Below are 15,619 nucleotides of genomic sequence, written 5' to 3' on the forward strand. Positions count from 1 at the left end.
GCATATTTTTTAAAGGAAAGTCTTTTCAGAATCTGCATTGCTGATTTGAAGTACATGGAAAGTTAAATGTGCTAAATTTGAAAGTATTCCAATTTTGATTTTGAAGTTATTTTTCTTCGAATTAATTTAATTAACCAGTGCTATTAAATTTACAGTTATGTCTACACTATCTTCAAACACTTTATTTTATGTAATGAAAGTTGTTTTCCAAGATTCCTTGATATGTACATAAATATCGTTTCTCTTTTACTTGGTTCAATTTGTTCCTGCTGGCCCTGATAATGACCTTGTTCTATCGGAAGCCATTTTAAATTGACTTTAAACTTTGATTTTTCAAAACATCTCTCAGGTAATTGTTTACACCTGCACTGATAATTCACTGGTACACGGCCTACTGAACATAGCCATCGGCATTGTTTACGTACTATATCCAAGCTTGGGTTGTAACTGGAAGTTAAAAGTGCAACCTAATTTATGAACCAAATCTGGAAATCAGGAGATTTTCGGGTTGTTCGGCAAAAATCAGGTGAAAAGCATGACCCGCCGTGTCATAAAAAATAATCGGGTTAAGGGTCGAAAAATCGGGTGTAACCCGACGAAATCGGGTGAGTTGGCACATTTCCAAGAGTCTGAAGGACCCGCAACTTTCACTTTAAAGTGCCAAGTGCATGGCAAAGGAACAGTTGCTACTCATTTTTTATCGACTTACGTCAGTCGTGGCTGAGATTCGAACTCACGACCTCCCGATCACGGAGCATGCACTCTACCGACTGATCTACCTTGAACAGTCTAAAGCTAAGAGAAAATAAGCCTTTGGGAATTTTATTTCAAGAGATGACATACATTTCCTATTATAGAATTTTTGCTGTCTAATAATCATATTCTGGATGAAAGAATACCCAATTGAAAGATATTATTAATCACATATTACTTGAGATTCTGCCCAGAATATAACCTATAAAATCTAATTATTATCCAGATTCAATAAAAGGTGGTGCAATTGATATGATATATTCCATGAAAAGATATAAGTTTACCAGTACTAGTATTCAGGTGTGAAAAAAAAATATTAGTCGATTGATAAATCTGTCTTTAATTTACTTGCTCTACCATGTCTACCAGTTGCAAAGTGTAGCAAGCTAAGTGGTAGAGCTTGTCGAAGCCACAAGCAGTTGGGGCATGGACCTCCTCCCCCCTTTTCCATTTTTTTTTCTTGATAAATCTGGGTTGACATCTTTTTCATATTTTTGTATTCTAATATGTTATTGATAAATGTAACTCTTTTGTTTCAATAAGCTGTTTTTAAATATCTTGTTTTCTACTGATACATAAAAAGAAAGAAACAATTTAATATTCACTTTTATTTACAGATTGTGCCCTCCATAACTTACATGTATCCAAGTTTATAAAATTTTCTTAGCTCTTGAAGATCCCTGTTTTCTATTTGTTGTTGGGAGTTTGTTGTTACTAATTTATAAAGGAAAAAAAGTTATCGGGAAACAGAGCAAAAAAAGTATTGATTTCTCAGAAAAAGGTGGGGGGCATCCCCCTTGCCCCCTTCCACTCACATCATGTGTTTATGTACAAATGTATAACTTGTACAAATAAGAACAAAATTTGATTATCAAGTTCAGTAAAATATACTCGAATGTATCATTCAAATTACTCTTTTGACATGTTCCCTTAAGTGTAAAGTCTGCAGTTCAAAGTCTGCATGTTGTCAGGTGTCTGAGATTCCGAAAATGTTCAAGAATGGGAAAGGGCGCTATACCTCTTTGCATACTTCATAAAACAAGCGCCTATGAAAAGCACTACAGTAAAGCACAAACATGTTTAATGAATTGACGCTTACAATCCCAGTGACTTTAAATATATTATAAACTTCATACATATATGTAAAATAAATTATAACAAAGCATACTCATCTGTTTCTTACACTTCGATCAATATACATGTAAGCATGCTTCACTTTAGTTATAAATTTGCATCTAAAGAAGGTATTTCCCCTTCAGAACAAGTTATAAAAAAGCTTAAAGTCAGCATGATGATAAATCACTTATGGAACAATGATAAATAATTAAGGATTTAAGATATTTATTTTTTTTATATACATGTGTTAGTATGGTAGTGTATGATACACAGCTTCTTTAATACTGGCTTGGGCTAGTAGGTTAAACTTGTACCTCAATTGCAAGGACTAACCTAGGGGGCGACTGAGGTGAAATAGTCGCTTTTGAGCTCCAAACTTCACCTGAATTCTGCTTTTTCCTAGCCATACTGCTCAGGTGAGCGATGTGGCCCCTAGGCCTCTTGTTTTTAAAAAGTTTAATAATGATCAATGTGTGCCACGCGCGTCAGGAAGTCTCCCTAGAATTTAAAACTTCTCCCTTATACATTTCTCTGAGGGAGAAGTGAAGTCTCCCTAAATTTTGGGTCTAGGTTGGTCCCTGAATTGATAGAACACTGGACTGACATGCCAGAGATGGGTTCAAATTCAGTCATTCAAAGACACAAAATTATGTCTCTAGACTAGTAGTGTTATAATCTTATATATAAATATTGCTTTTTTAAAGGGTAGAGGTGGGATGATATACTGACAAACCAATACATACCAATATTTTCTCCTAAGATACGGTTTATGATATATATGCATTGAAATATCAGTACGAAACGATACATGAACAACCTATCAAAAAATTGAAATTTTACCAAGTGAAGAGATGATATTGGTATTGTAAACGCTCTTTACAACTAATAAGTCATAGATAAGAGGGAAAACATTTTCACTCTTGAGCATCCTCGGAAGACGGTTAGGTACTGTACATAGAAAAGTTCAGTTTGTAAAGCATCAGAAAGTATCGTTTCCACAACAGTTAATATTATTAGTTAGTGTCCATCTGCACTAACAGCCAGTAACAAAGCATGGATTCTCAAATTTCATTACAAAGAATTTGAAATTTTGAAACAAATTGGAAATTACCCTTACTTGAGAAATTGGGAAAATCAGCCGGGGTCTGGGGGCCACTGCCACTGGACAAGCCCTGCTGGGGGGGGGGGGGCAATTTCAGCATTTTAATGACCAGGTAGAGTGCATAAAATAGCAAAGTAAACCATTTTTCACATAGTCTGAAAATTTTTATAAAAGAAAAAAAATATTTGTGCTTTTCATTATTGTAAGGGGAATTTTGTACTCATCAAAAGGGGAAAATGGGATATTAAGGGAAATTTTCTCTTGAGGAAAAATAAGTCCGAATATCGGTAGTAAATATGCCCTAGAATACTGTTTTGTAAATTTTTAGTCAATGAAATTGATGAACTTCAAGTATCAGTTTCAAAGCACATTTGATTTGGTTTGTTTATTGTTTAACGTCCTTCTGGAGAATTTTTCACTCGTATGGAGACGCCACCACTTGCCGGTGGAGAGCTGCAAATTTTGACCTATGCTTGGCACTCATTGCCATTGAGCAGTGAAGGATCTTTTTCGTGCCAGCACCTACTGCAACACGGGACCTTGGTTTATATGGTCTCATCTGAAGGACCGGTTTCCACGTCCCACAGTGGGATTCATACCTGCGAAGTAAGGATCAACTCCTTACTCCGCGACTCTAGAGCAAACGCTCTATCCACTGTGCCACGTGTGCGACCACATTTGGTTTGATATAGAGTGATATAGAATCTTGATTTATTGTCAAGTAGACAAATATTGAAATAAAATACTAAATTTTTGTGTCACCTGCAGAGCAGAGCGGCACTAAGAGATCACTTTACCAGGTGTCTGTCTGTCCGTCTGTCACACCCTATATCTCAAGATCTGTAAGAGGTATGGATTTGATATTTTGCACATATATTGCTTGGCACTATGGCTTTTGTAAATTACCATGGTTACCGACCTCTTGACCTTTGACTTACTTTTCAAAATAGTTCATAGGGCCGATTTACAGCATATTTTTGACATTTAAAAGGTATTTCTATGCCATTTAGCATGTGCACTGTTTGTTGTAACACAATATGAAAAATACCAGCATTACAATCCACTTGACCTTGACCTTTGACCTACTTTACAAAAAATACCTTGGGAGTTTAGGTTAACTTATGACTTTTGAAATTGAGAGACAGGATTTTGATATTTAGCATTTATACATGTTTATGAGCTCATGATACTGTAATTTGAATCTGTATGATATTCAGTTAACCACATAAACTTATACTTTGATAAAATACTATGCAAATACATCGGGACAAGGTATTCCACAATGGATCATGTTAAGACTGACAATTGCTGTAAAGATAGACTGAAATCTCTTTTGGAGGATTATTGGAAACACATTTAGCTCATGATAAGTACTTTGAAACTGTATGAAATTCAGTTAACTCACATGTAAATACAATGAAAATACATTGGGATCAGTATTCCACAATGGATTGTGTAGAGTGACAATTGCAGTAAGGACAGGCTGAAATCTGTTTTTGAGGATTAATTGTTGGAAATATGTATTAATAAAATGATAAAAAGATATTTCTAATAATTTCAATTAGATTATTCATTTGAGGCCAGGGTTAAAGAACCATATATTCTTTGATTGTCAGATTCTATCGGAGTCTTATACTATCTGTGGGTGCAGTTTTTCTTTGCAGGGAAATGCATGAACTATCATGCTAAAAGTAAATAAAAACCTGACCAATTTTAGATTTTTTTTTCACCTTTAAGGAAGCTACAGAGTAGGCGACACATGTTCCTTTAAACACTCTAGTTTTAATTTTATAGTTTTCATATATATTTATTATAATATCGAGATATTTATCATATCATGTTATATGTATTGAGATACGTATTGTATCACAAGATCTACCTGTTTTGTCCCACCCCTTTAAAAATGTTTGCTTTTGATGAACTTTATTGCTTTGACGATGATCATTCATCTTTTTTGTACTGTTTTCACTTTTCACGTTTTTTTTAAAAATACATGACGTACTGGTATAATTTAAAGATTGTGACCCCTTGAACTTTTGAGATTTAAACCTTTTCTAAAAAAAAATTTGAAATATTGTTCATGTCAATAACAAATAAAGTTGCAGACTGGTGCAAATTTAAGTATCATGTACACCATGTACACAACAGGTCTTCCCAGTTCTTCTTTTCTTCTTCAATGAGTACCTGTATTATTCAATCCCAGATGTTGGACTTGATCACGCCCCTCCAGAAAAAGCAAAATGTCTTTTAAAACTATCTAAGTTGATGCAAAGATTACAAATTAAATTTTATTTCTTAAGTGTGTCGAGACAGGGTTAGTTCACTTAGTTGTATTGAGAGCTCTGACAAATTATATTTGCTATTCGGGTCAAAAATCGGTGTTGAGTGATGTAGCTTATAGACTTTTCTTGTAATCATGGGTAAAAATATACACATATACTAATGAAAAACTATTATTGCAGATTTTGGAGTTTTCACAACAAGAACAAACTTAAGGCAACTTTCTTCTTGAAAATGTTGGAGACTGAGACGCAGATGTTAACAGACAACTCTGCATGGAATTGGAGGATAAGAGTATATAACTGAATGCATTCTGTCTGGATTTCTGTATTGTAACAGAAGGCTTTGGTAAGTCAAGATAACTGTAAAAGATCATAAGTAAACAATTATCATTTTGAAATCTATGCTTCCATTACCATAAAAAATATTCACTGACCTCATTTGCTGACCTCATGGTTATTCAGTCTTTGAAATGTACTTTTTTGTTTTCAATTGATCTTACTTGAAAGGAAACTCAAATTAACTTTGTGCTAATTTTAGCCCTTTTTTCCAAATGAAACCCTAAGTCACTCCGATAAACTATTTGCTATCTGCTTTTGTCCATCCTTCTTTAACATTTGAATATTTTTAGCTTCTTCTCTGGAACCGATGAACCAATTTCAACCAATTTTAGCAAAGAATATCTAGTATGATGAAGGGGAACAAAAATTGTGAATTTCATTATCTCTGCCACCCCCTCCCTTTGGGCCTGAGGGATGGGGCTAAACCCATTAAAACTATTGCAATCTTTAAAAATCTTCTTTTTTTTTTTACTCCTGGAAATCAAGTAGTTGAATTGCTGCCATGGTTGAATAAGCATTAAGCCCTCTATCAAAATTTTGAAATTCATTGCCCCAAGGTCAGGGGTTCCGGTGTAAGGGTGGCACTCCATTGATTAAATATGGTGAAAATGCATTATTTCTTTGAAAATATTCTTCTCTGCTCCTGGATATGAAGCAGACAGACTAAGTACAAAGTTATGATGAGCACCTCTTCCAGAATTATTAATTTCATGACCCTTGGATAGAGGGTTCTAGTGTTAGGATGGGGCTTTAATGATAATTACATGTATAGTTAAAATGCATTAATTCTTTTGAAAATCTTCTTCTCTGTCTCTGATTATTAAGGGGAAAAAACTAAGTGCAGGTTATAATGAGCAAGGGTGCTTCTTCAAAAATTGTGAATTTCATAGCCCCCAGGATGAGAGGTTGGAGGGTGTGGTCTATGGATAATACAGGTATAAATTTCTTTGAAAATTTCTTTTCTGCTCCTGAGTATTGAAAACAATACGAAGTTCATGGTTATGATGAATAAAGTCGCCTTTTCCATAATTTTGAATTTTATTCCCCAAGGGGTCAGTAGTTTTGGTGTTAGGGCAGGGCCCTATTGGTTATATAGAGAAAATGCATTATTTCTCTGAAAATCTTCCTTCTTTGATCATGTGCATCAGGTTACCAATCTTACTACATAGTTATGATGAGTAAGAGTGCCTCTTTTAAAATTGTGAATATCATGGCCACTTGTTCTGGTGCTAAGGCATGGTTCTATTGAATATACACTAAAAATGCATTAATTTTTTGAAAATCTTTCTTGCTTCTGGGTATAAAGCAGATAAACTGAGCCCATGGTTATATTAATCAAGGGTACCTCTTCCAGATTTGTGAAATTTGGGTCAGCAGCTCTTATGTTTGAAGATGGGGTGGTCTATTGAATTTGTATAGTGAAAATTCTTTAATATTTTTGAAAATCTTTTCTTCTCCTGGGTATTAAATAGACAGACTATAAAATGGCAAAGTGCCTCTTCCTGAGTTCCAAAATTATGAATTTCATGGCCCCAGGGTCAGGGTTTTTTTTTTCTTTCTCTTGCCCTTAGATTTAGTTTTGCTCAAATCATGACCCCTGGGGGCTGGGTAGGGCAGGACCACAATGGGAAATCAAAGTTTTACAGAGGAATATATTGCAAAAGATCTTTAAACATCTTCTTCTTGAGAACAGCAAAACCATGAGTAGTCATATTCATATGGGAGCATCCTCAGGTAGCACAGATTTAAGTTTGTTCAAATTGTGAAACCCTGAGGTAACAGTTGAGTGGGGCCACAATTTTGGATCAAAGATTTACATAGAAAAACATAGGAAAAACCTACAAATAAAAATGAGCTGTTCAAGAAAATAAAGCCTTGGTTAGTCATATTCATATGGTCGCATCTTCAGGTAGATTCAAGTTTGTTTTTTTTTAATCATGATCCCTTGGGGTATAGAAATGGCGTAAAAAACCTATGCAGAGTGTTTAAATGCCTTTTAAAATTAATTCTGATGTAGAATTTTTTTTTTATTTATCAATCAGACATTCAGCTGTATAATACACTGTAGTGTACATACTGATGCATCAGTTGAAAAAAAGTCTTCTCTCAGTATGTCATTTTTAGCTCACCTGAGCTGAGAGCTCAAGTGAGCTTTCCTGATCACCTGTTGTCCGTCTGTCCATCTGTCCGTCTGTGAACTTTTCACATTTTCAACTTCTTCTCAAGAACCACTAGGCCAATTTTAACCAAAATTGGTACAAAGCATCCTTGGGTGAAGGGGAGTTTAAATTGTGAAAATAACTGACCAAGCCCCCTTCCAAGGGGAGATAATTAAGAGAAGACAAAAATAGGGTGGGTCATTAAAAAATCTTCTCAAGAACCACTGAACCAGAAAAAAACAAAACTTATGTGGAAGCATCCTTGGGTAGTGTAGATTCAAAATTGTTCAAATCATGACCCCCGGGGGTAGGGCGGGGCCACAATAGGGAATCCAATTTTTACATTGAAATATGTAGAAAATATCTTTAAAAATCTTCTTCTCAAGAACCACTTTGCCAGAAAAGCTGAAACTTATGTGGAAGCATCCATGGGTAGTGTAGATTCTAAATTGTACAGATCATGACCCCCAGGGGTAGGGTGGGGCCACAAAAATGAATCCAAGTTTTACATTGAAATATGTAGAAAATTTCTTTAAAAATCTTCTTTTCAAGAATCACTTGCACAGAAAAGTTGAAACATATGTGGAAGCATCCTGGAGTAGTGTAAATTCTAAATTGTTCAAATCATAACCCCCAGGGATAGAACGGGGCCACAAAAGGGAATCTAAGTTTTACATTGAAATATGTAGAAAATATCTTTAAAAATCTTATTTTCAAGAACCAATGGGCAAAAAAGCTGATTCTAAATTGTTCAAATCATGACCTCTTGGGGTAGGGCGGGGCCACAATAGGTATTACAAGGGGGAAAATCAGATGAAGAAAAGCAAGGCCAAAATTACGCAGGTCAGCGTTGTGGCCCATGGGCCTCTTATTAATTTTACCCTAAAAAATAAGCACTATTTATATGATGTTACCCATTGCACAATATGTTGTTAATGATGAGTATGATGAGGGTAACATTACTACTGACTTGTTAAATGCATTAATAAATTCCAAGGGTTTCATGATTCAGTCATTCAGAACAGATCACTTTAACCTCCGACTTACTTCAGCCAAAATTCTTTGTGAAGATATAACCATGTTGATAAATATTGAATTATCAGAAAATTTTACAATATGTACTAATAAATGATTGATTATAATTGAGAGTAATCAATTGGTTTAAGTTAAATCCATCAATGATTAAATTAACACCTATACCCCTATGATTTATAACTTTTACCTCTCTTTAATCTACTTTTCAGTCTATGCGAAAGACATCAGACCGTCGAACCTGACCGATGTGCAGTGCTTCTGGCCTGATGTGTCAATTTTTACACCGGACCGGAATGTCTGATGTTTCAGTGTCCGGTTTTGAGCTTAACTATTTCGACGCAGTCATTTCAATGTTTTTTTTTTATTAGTAAAAACTGTCGCACAATTCCAAATACGTAATTAAATGTCATTAAAACTGCATGGACTCTACAGAATAATGTGGGAGCGATCCCTGGTAAAAGAAAAGCTGTTAGGCCTACTCAAGAGGTTTTTTGGTCTGACAAAATTTGGTTCAGTCCTTTGTATTCATTGCATTAATTAAAAATTACACAGGACTGAATGTCCAGTGTGGTCCAAAAAACTTTCGCATAGACTGACTTAAGTTCTGAATTGAAAACAGTTTTATGCAAGAAAAAATAAAAATTTGCAATAAAATTCTAATTTAAATCTAGTTCAGGAAAACTCTCTATGCAGCATATCAAACATGTTCAATGTGCATTGATTTAGAGGACTTAATTATGAATATTATTTAGTTTCAGTACATTTATATTATGATTGATTCTTTAAATTTTAGATTTGGTAGATATTTATTGAAAAAAATAATTTTTATCTTTTATGTAAATCTATAGTAAAATAATGCATTGCTCCAAAAGCCAGTAGTGATAAATATTCCTCACAAGTCAAAAGTGATAAATATTCCCCACAAGTCAACAATGATAATAAATATTCCCCACAAGCCAACAATGATAAATATTCCCCACATGTCAACAATGATAAATAGTGATAAATATTCCCCATAAGTCAACAGTGATAAATATTCCCCACAAGTCAACAGTGATAAAAAGTGAAAAATATTCCCCACAAGTCAGCAGCACAGATACTTATGGATAGGAGACCCCCCCCCCCCCCTTAGGACTTGGACTTTTTTTCAGAAATTATATTTATTACACTTATTTATCATGTGTACCATTGGAATAAATCTGTAAAAACCTAGAATAATCATTCCACACAAAAAATACCCCACTATACATTATAAGAGAGAAAGGTATGCCTCTTTCTGTTTACATTGTTCCACCTGCTGGTCTTTCTGGGTTTAAAAACATTTATTGGATGTATGGTGGTCGAAAGTGTTAAAGTAGCCCCCCCCCCCCCCCAATTTTTTTGGAGTTATTAAATTGTATGTTACAAAGCAAGCAAAGATGCAGTATTATTGGAGCTAGATTAGGTCACATTATGAGGTCACAATTTTTCATGGGGATAAAAAAGTTTCTGAAGAACAGCAGAGCTTAAATGACTCAAGTGAGCACTGTTGTACATTTGACATCTTTTAGAGCATCTTTATATTTAAGATTAGACTTAAATTTATAGGAAGCTATTGATCTTAGGTTCAGTTGACTTCTTTTTCTCTTTGAAGATAATCAAGACAATCAAGAATTGGAGTGGCTAAGAATCAGATGGAGACCAAATGTCAGTTCACATGGAATACCAGGGTTTGCAAAGGAGGACATTGGAACTGGCTTAAGTATTCAAATTTCTGATGGCAGTTGATGACAGAAGATGTCATACTTAGGGAAACATTAGATTAAATTACTTTGAATGGTAAGACTTGGTTATTATACCCTGTAAAGTTCAGTATATAAACAAGATATACTGTAAACCAACTTTGACTTGCCTGCAAGAAAGATCTGCAATTTTCGCAACCTTCATTACTTCTCATTACAAACCAATCATAAGTTGTGACAGTGTATTATGGTAGAATGTTTCCTTCACTGCAAAAATTAATGCTTACTGTTGCAGATGGATTTCAAGGTAAAGAATCCTGAATAAAAATTGTCGGGAATAATAGTTGGTTTACAGAATACATGATTGTGCAGTTGAACATAGGTATTTTGAACACTGATATCTCGAATACAGTGGATATGTGTGTAATTTTTAAGTCACAATCACTTATTATATTTATTAAGTATTTAACCCTTAACATCTTGAATCCTCCCGATATCTCCAAGTTTTTCCACAGTTCCAATGATAGTTCGAGATAACAGGGTTTGAGTATCAGGGTTTGACATTTATTTTAACAAGTACTAGACATGTCAGGCTACCTTCCTTAATTTTTAATAACCATAAAATCACTTGCCCTGACCAAACTTCTTTTAATTGCTTATTTTAATTGGTAACTTTTGAAACTATCTCTTATGCGTGTCAAGAATCTGACAGCCATTTTGAGTCTGGTTCATTAATTGGGACATGAAAATTATGAGCCTTGAAGACATTCAACAAACTTTACTAAAATTATTATCCTAAATATTATTAAATACAGAAAGTGTCATTTGGTAAGTATTTATACCATATCAATACGTTTCAGCCCAGACTTGTCTACTACAGCTAAAAAAAATACAGTGCTACCTCGGTATATTGCCCTCCATCATATTGCCACCCTCGCTTATTGCCAGGAATTCTTGAAGAACAGATTTCCTCCTGTATTAATACACCCGTTATAATGCCACCCCTGCTTATTGCCATCTGCCACTGGTTTTGGGAAACAAAAGGTCAAATCATGTAAGAAAAAATCCTTGGTAACAATGCCAATTATCTAGCGTGTGTCGGTAATTTGGACACCACCCGTGCTTTGACAGTGGTTGCGGTGAAGCTACTTGCTGGACTAGGAATTCAGCTAGATTAAAGATAATTGTTGCATAAAACTCAAAATTAGCAATGTCTTTGGAGTGTGTTTATAAGATAGAAGAATTATTTCATCACAGTAATGGAAACGTAAAGCGAAAGAAAGCGTACAAATTTAGATTACAAAAAAAAGGATTGATCAACATTCGACCTATTTGATTGTATATCGCCAATTATTGCTTATCATGGATAATGCACAAAACCATAATAAATGCAAAAAATCATTTGCGTCCCCTTAGATTAAGAAGCCATTCAATCAATCAAAAAGGAAACCCCATATCTTTTTTTAGACTACTATAATTCCGCACATGAAAATATTAGGGGTATCGTTAGCCTATCATGGATAATGCACAAAACCATAATAAATGCAAAAAATCATTTGCGTCCCCTTAGATTATGAAGCCATTCTATCAATCAAAAAGGAAACCCCATATCTTTTTTTAGACTACAGTAACTATAATTCCGCACATGAAAATATTAGGGATATCGTCAGCCCTGAAATTTCCTTTATTTGTCGGGCATATATTGGTTTGATTGATAAATATCAAAACAGAATCGGAAGAGAAGTACACAGGTATTAGCAAACATGAGCATACATGTCTAATTTAACGGGTTGACGTGCTCTGACATGTGACTTACCATTTGTCAGTCATGATGCTTTACCAACTGAACATTTTAACCGATTCAGAAATTCTTGAGACGGTGAAATAATCTACTTTTGATTCAGATGACATTAATGATAATTCTCAAAAACTTTTTTTTATACCAAGAGGCTATAACGGCCGCTGACATCTTTGTCATTGGGTTATTAAATTCTTATTCAACATGTGCATGACGAAAGGAAATTGACGTGTTCAATATTCTGATATTTTTATTGCTTTTCATTCAAAATATTGTAAACAAAAAGAAAAAAAAATAATAATGACTTTTTTTTCAAAAAGAAATGAGAGCTGCCCTCATATCATGTGACATAAATAGATTGTAACGGAAATAAATTACGTAATCTACATGTATTTATTTTGTTTTGATTACCCATTGAATTGTAATTTATGGCAGAATATGTTATATTGCCACCCTCGCTTTAATGCCAAAATCTGTCTTGGACAAAAGTTGGCAATATACTGAGGTAGCACTGTATTATAAAAAAATTTTATGGCTAAAAATAACAATTGTGTTATGAAGGGAATTTCAACTTACAGAGCAATGGTTGTGTTTACATTTGTACAAATAAGATATTTTTTTTTTTACAATTTTGAATATATTTATTCAAAAGACTGAAATGGAATTAACAGTTATCAACCTGACCAAAAGGTCTAGTTCACATACATTGCACACAACCATACCATTCATTTAACCAAGTTGGTCTGATGTGCCTTAGTGTTAAACCCTGACTGTATTATTTATAGATGGCAAAGTTCTTCATTTCAGATTACTGGTTAGCCATTTTTGGGAGACCTGTATCAGTACTATAAAGACATTTATAGATAGGTCTATAAATACAATGCATCAGAATACATTTTTATGACATGAATATGGTCAGGACATATAGAGTTTGTCATGTCCGTCTTCTGTCCTTCTGTCCTTCCATTATGCTTTGTATTTAGCACAGTTTAAAGCTCAGTTTCAAAGAAACTATGATAGGATCTTTTTATCAAACTTCATTTGCTGATACATTTGGAGGAGAATTATTCAACTGCATCAACATTTCATGATCATGACCTTTCTTTTGACCTTGACTTACTTTTCTTAAATTAGTGTTTAGCTCAGTTTTAAAGAAACTCTTCAAGATATTTTTTATCAAACTTCATATGCTGATACATAATGAAGTAAGCTATTGAACTGCATCAACCATTTTTTACTTTGACCTTGCCAATTGCCAAAAAATTGCCAATGACCTGCTTGGAAACATTGATATTTTTTGTTAATTCAGATTTTTCTGCCCCTGCCATAAAATGGCCAGGGGAATATAGTGTTACTCTGTTCTGTCATTCCATCATTATTCACTTCCCGTTCATTATCTCTGCAACAGTTGGACACATTCAACTCAAATTTGACATATGGATATGTCATTTGAAAATGCAGGTCAAGGTTGAATTTGGTTATGGTCCGATGATTTTTGACAGAGTTGTTTGTCTTGAATTTAGAAAAAAATAAGAAATGTTCAGTTTCCATTCTCTTACTTTTGTAGGGATGTATGTATAAGGTTGAAATTGCATGTGCAGGTATTTTTACCAAAAAATACAGGTCAAGTTCAAATTTGGTCATGGTCCAATGATTTTTGACAGAGTTATCTCTCTTGAATTTAGAAAAAATTAAGAAATTTTCAGTTTCTGCTCTCTAACTTTTGTAGGGATGTATGTATAAGGATTAATTTTTTTTTTACCAGAAAATACATGTCAAGTTTGAATTTAGTTATGTCCCCTGAACTTAGAAAAAAAATCTTTTGTGCAAACAAACTTAAAACTGAATTTGGCATTTGAAACTTATTTAACTGCCTGCAGAGTCATTTGTGGCATTCGACACATCTAGTTCATACAATATATACAATTCAGGACATTTCAAGAAATGTTAAAAATATGACATTTAAGGGGGGGGGGGGGGATTTATATAGCTCTTTTCATGTTGCATTACTAATATACCCTCGGCTGGGCTTTCATGTCCTATGGACATCTTTCTTGTCTTTTCATTCTGTGAGATTTCTAATATTTAAGTTTTTAATATGCTAATCATTTGAATGCCTTCCAAGTTCATGATTTTGTAGTTGGTATTTCACAAATACTCTGTGCCATTTGACAAACTTAGAATACTGCCAAATGCATTTTACATCTCAGGGGGTGAGGGTGTGCAATTACAAAAATTGGCAACTAGTTGTATTTTTTGTTGATATTTCCTACATTGCTTTAAATGCTCATGACAGATGCTTTCTTTTCAGATATAAAAACATCAAACGACAGGGGAAAAAAGAGGACTGCCTATTTCCGATATATCGATCTCTTCACATAGCAACACCCAAAGCACTACCATCGAAAAATTAAAATCAATATTTAGGAAGAAAAAATGAAGACATTGATCATAAAGAAAAGAAGTAGGAAGAGTTTTGAATATTATGTCAAGTTGTCAACAACACCACAGATCTGGAAATGGATTTTCTTGCCTCATAATTTATATTAAGTGCATGTTCATGCATGACTTTTGATATAACTGTGTTCTCTGTATCACAATTCCTCCATTATGTATACATGTAGAGCAAGGGCAATGTTGCAGCCATCACATCTTGTGTAACACAGCAAAACAACTTTTTATTGTTTGGATTTTAAATGCTTATGATTATACTTAAAATCGCAAGAAAAAGGACTGTACCTGTGTAAAGTACAATGCAGCAATATACAAAAAAGATTGTCAAACAATATTTTTGTCTTTGTCATTTGTGTCATACTGGTATACACTTATGTATTGGAGCATGAGAAATCAAAAAAAAAAAATAAATAAATAAAAATAAATAAATAAAATATTTCTTGATTTAAAGATGAAGAAAGTTTTGGGAAGTCTTGGAAATAGTGTTTGAAAGGTATATATTAACTATGTTGTGTATAAATCTGTACTTTTGTTAAATAAGAGTGCATATTTCTTTAGATAAGGCCAAACAAAAAAATATGTGTGGTTCCGGTTACACTTCCAAAAAAATTAGGGTAGGTAGGTAGGTTTTTTTTTTTTTTTTTTTTTTTTTTTATTATTATTTATTTATTTAACAAAATGATTTTCTTAATTTTTTCTAAATAATACCTATCACTGCTTTGCAAATGGCATTTAGATGTGGTGTGATAATATACTAGTCAATATTGGTAGGGGACACCTACATGCTAGCTTGCTTTGGATTTAACACTATTAAACACTTGCACTATGTTTTGCAAGGAGGCCGTCATTGCTGAAACTAA

The 15,619-nt window shown here is 33.8% G+C and overlaps 1 long non-coding RNA gene across 2 annotated transcripts; it reads left to right on the forward strand.

Moving 5' to 3' along the window:
• Positions 1–2,745: 2,745 nt before the first annotated feature.
• On the forward strand, positions 2,746–15,277 carry LOC133203290 (uncharacterized). Of its 2 annotated transcripts, none has more exons than XR_009723378.1 (3): positions 2,746–2,814; positions 10,420–10,604; positions 14,617–15,277. It is a non-coding gene; the product is annotated as an uncharacterized LOC133203290 (long non-coding RNA). The 2 variants fall into 2 exon arrangements; XR_009723377.1 differs by lacking the exon at positions 2,746–2,814 and adding an exon at positions 5,465–5,599.
• The last annotated feature ends 342 nt before the right edge of the window (positions 15,278–15,619 follow it).

Source organism: Saccostrea echinata, unplaced genomic scaffold (assembly GCF_033153115.1).
Source record: "Saccostrea echinata isolate AGI-Se365-2 ecotype Australia unplaced genomic scaffold, CSIRO_AGI_Sech_v1 ptg000049l, whole genome shotgun sequence".
NCBI lineage: Eukaryota > Metazoa > Mollusca > Bivalvia > Ostreida > Ostreidae > Saccostrea > Saccostrea echinata.